Genomic DNA, 4,730 nt, shown 5'->3' with positions numbered 1-4,730 from the left:
ACTCCAGATGTGATTAGAGCGTTGCAATGACGACAAAGAGACAACAACCGGGCTGGTCAAAATGGAGGATATTTGACATGTCAGGGGTCATTTGGATACATATTGAGGTTGGACACATGAACCGCTTAATCCATCTTTCTAGAAGAAAAAAGAAATCGTGGATCTGATCCATGCACATGTGATTGATGATCATCTTCTAAGTGTCATAACGATTGCATTACTCATCTTTTGTTGTGTGAATAAATTAATTTTCATCTCATTCAAGGCTCCATACCCTAAAATTATGACTCTTCTATTTAAAATTCTATTCCTTCTCTTTCTATCAGATCCTCAAAATTTTCCCAATATATTATTAATGACCATAGTGCATCAAATTACTTTGTTACGTTCTTTGTAAAGGGTGTCATATTGAGAAAATGATGAACTCAAATTTAAGGTGTCTACTTGTTATTGATGTTTGAGTTAATCAATAATAATTTATAAACCTTTACTCACAAACTAATTTTTCTAGTTAGTGACGAGCAAGGATTGTCTCCATATGGAACATAAATTTGGGTTGAAATACTCTTTAAGTGATGATTCAAGAGGGATGAGAGGAGATATGTATAAAAGAAACGATTGTGATGTGATGAATACAAGATGTTCAGTGGGTGATACTAATTATTTTCTAAGGATGATATGAATAATAATATGAGGAATAGGTAGGAAGATGTGGATAGAGCAAATGGAAATGAGAGAGTGAGACAAACGAAGACGTGAAGTGAAGATGGATGTAGAAAATCAATAACAAGATAGGATGATGAAATGTGTGAATTGATGTGAGTGGATGTGGATGGATGATGGTTAAATAGAATGATGTAAGAATAAGTAATAATGATCTAGTTAATGGATGTGGGCGGAAGAATGGATAGATAATCGTAAGATGGAAAAGATGATGATGGATGAGATGATTTAGGGTCATCATATAAGACAAAGGTGATGAGATCAAGATTGAGACTGAGATTGGAGATGGGTGTGGTGTGATGAGATGATATAAAACGGTGATGAGAATGAGATGATTAAAGTAAAGATGTAGATCTAATTAAAGGGATATGAAGGACAGAAACCAATGTAATCCAAGATACTAACCTTAGATACCTATGTTCTGCCGGGATCAAGATGGTTTTCTGATGCAGACCAGCTTCCCCACTTCTCTGTTTACTTTCAAAAAGCACTCAAGACACCAAGAAGACTCTTGATTGACCTTCAAAACTTCACTTCCTTTCAATATGCCTCTCTAGAAGGAAGGGAGCTTAAAGATCTTTTTTTACCAAAATCCAAGTCTCTATTTATAGGTCCAACTCTAAGGATGGAAATATCCTGAAATGCTTTCTAGATCATCAAATATTGCAATTGAACTTGGATCATTCTCAACCTCTAATTTTATCTCTCCTCCAATTTTGAAAGACCCAAAAATAAAAAATATTAAATAATTCTAGAAAATAGACATTAAACATATTTACATATTCTAAATCTTAAAAATGATATATCTTTAAATATAATGCCAAAGAATTCATACAGAAATCATATTCCAACTCAAAAAATTATGTTCTTTTAGAATATGACGCCCTAAAACCATTAAACATACTCAAACATTCGTAAAATTCAAAACATCATTCTAAAAATAAATTTAATCATTTATGCCTGATAACATGCATATTGAATCAATTTAATGCAAATAAACATGTAAATATGGTCATATTAACTACTAAAAATGTGTTATCAGAAAGCAGGAGTCCAAATATGTGAGATAGATAAGAAGAATAAAGAACACGTCTTGCGTCCTAACCGGTGTGACAATAAAGTTAGTGTGTTCAATCTGATTTTTCACTTGTTTTATCTTCTACTTGTTTCTAGGTTATCATCAAAGAAGGTAGCGAAGATTTATGTCTCTCTAACTCCACCAAGTACATAAAATTCCTATTGTATAAAAAATTATACAGTCCATTCCAATGCCCGATTCTGCTGCTCTATGTGAAATCTCCTCAACTCCCATCTACCTTAAGCTCGAGCTCTAAATACTGAATGAAGGTATATTGGTTACTTGCAATTTATTTCTTGCCCATTCAATTGAAAACCAATTCCTAAAAATTATAAAATCAGTAGAATTTATGAAAACTAGATAAAAATACCTTCTATTTATTTCATTCATTAATTAATTTAATTAGTTTGTTTAGTTTTTTTACAAAACTAATTCCGTGAAGACTATAAAAATACATAAACTCCAATAAAAATATTTTTTCAAATATAAATAAATATGACTCAAAATTAATTTTTTCAACCTCACTTTTCTTGATTCAACACTTCCTCACTATCTTCTTGGTGAGGAAACTGTTAAAATCAAAAACTTAAATGACATTTTAAGCCTAATTTATGGTTTTTAAAATGGTGCCATCTTTGGAAGAGCAGGTGTCATAAAGTCAGTAAATTTAATCTTCTTACTATTCATTTTAACATCTTGTTGTGTAGAAATACATTAAATGAGGAATTTTCAATTGAAATCACATGAAAGAAATTATGAAAACCATGATATTTTTAATAATGAAAATTATGATACTTAAGATGCATATCAGGAGTCAAATGAGCACTAACATATAACTTTAAGCCTACTGAGAGAAAGTTTCTTAAAATATCTTAGAAGGTTTTCAGAATAACATGAAAATCATGATTTTGATTATTTTAGATATTATCCTCAAAATCGTCATTCATTTTACTAATTATCAAAAATATAATTTCTAGTCTTGATGATTCTGTTAAAAAAGACAAATTATTAAACATATTATTTATGAATCAACAAAAGTATAACAAGTATCAATGTTTTACATTAATGTAATTATTTCAATATGGGATTCCATACAATATTGAAATGAGAATTTGTGTGAAGTTATTTGAATTTAAAACTCGCAAATGACTTCCCGGGTTTACTGTTGATTGTTTTTATGAAATACAGAAATTAAGACAGTTTTATATTCTCAAAAAAATGATGACGAAAAAAGAAAAATAAAATGATTTTATGTGCATTCTTATAAAAAATAACAGTGCAAGTATGAAAAATTAATAAACATGAACTCAGATGAAAAGGATGATCAAGAGAGTATATACAGAACTCATAGAAATTTTGCATGTTCTTCTGTAATGACGATATTTTAGATGAATTATATCCACATATCGTCATTAAAGAAGCACATGTGACATTTCTATGAGTTCTCTATTTACTCTCTTCATCATCCTTTTCATCTGAGTTCATGTTTCTTTTTTAATGTTGCCCTTGTCTTTTTTTACTCTCTAGGAATATTAGTGTTTCTCTTCATGATAATCTCCATGAATATATTTTTCAAACTGAAAATGTGGACATAATTCATCTAAAATATCGTCATTACAGAAGAACATGCGACATTTCTATGAGTTCTCTATTTACTCTCTTCATCATCCTTTTCATCTGAGTTCATGTTTCTTTTTTAAGGTTGTCCTCGTCTTTTTTTACTCTCTAGGAATATTAGTGTTTCTCTTCATGATAATCTCCAATGAGTATATTTTTCAAACTGAAATTTGAACATAATTCATCTAAAATATCATCATTACAGAAGAACATACAACATTACTATGAGTTCTCTATTTACTCTCTTGATCATCCTTTTCATCTGAGTTCATGTTCCTTTTTGAAGGTCGTCCTCGTCTTTTTTTACTCTCTAGGAATATTAGTTTTTACTCTCTAGAAAATTATGTCCAAATTTTCAGTTTGAAAAATATACTCATGGAGATTATCATGAAGAGAAACACTAATATTCCTAGAGAGTAAAAAAAGACGAGGACAACCTTAAAAAAGAAACATGAACTCAGATGAAAAGGATAATCAAGAGAGTAAATGGAGAGCTCATAGAAATGTTGCATGTTCTTCTGTACTGACTATATTTTAGATGAATTATGTCCAAATTTTCAGTTTGAAAAATATATTCATGGAGATTAACATGAACAGAAGCATTAATATTCCTAGAGAGTAAAAAAAGACGAGGACAACCTTAGAAAAGGAAAAATTAATCTGGAACATTGAGATCAAATGTACTACATTATATTGCAATCATGAACTTTTATTTCCATTAATACAGAATATTCACATCTTGCAGAGGCAAATGCCATGTCTCCCATTCGAAAACTTAATAGTATTAAAAAAGATCCAAAATTGCTTTTGATGCTAAATTCTCAAATACTTATATCCATATGTTAATCCTGTATTCAAGGGCACTAATTAGTGCGGTTAAATTTCATAACCTCATAGGTCTCAAGGTTTCGTTCTCACGAGAAATTGATAATACTTGGAGGAACAGTGATTGATCATGAAAAAGACAAGTATGTTTTTATCTAAAATGCATTGTTGAAGACAATTGTATAAACATGTGACATAGCCCCATTTTATATATTTAGTTGAGGTCCAAGAAAACTACCAAATTAATGTTAATAGGTAATTAATAGGTATCTGATAACACACATTTATAGTAGGTTCATCTGACCATATTTACATGTGTATGCACATTAAATCAATTATATGTATGTGCTATCAAGATTTAAATTATTAGATTTATTTTTAGAATAATATTTGGAATTTTATGAATTTTTAAGTACTTTTAGGGATTTTCTGACAGCATATTCTGAAATAAAATACTTTTCTGAATAAAAATATAATTTTTCCTGAG

This window comes from Wolffia australiana, chromosome 8 (genome assembly GCF_029677425.1).
Source record: "Wolffia australiana isolate 7733 chromosome 8, ASM2967742v1".
Taxonomy (NCBI): domain Eukaryota; kingdom Viridiplantae; phylum Streptophyta; class Magnoliopsida; order Alismatales; family Araceae; genus Wolffia; species Wolffia australiana.
The sequence above is the reverse complement of the archived record's forward strand: the minus strand, read 5'-3'. Positions refer to the sequence as shown.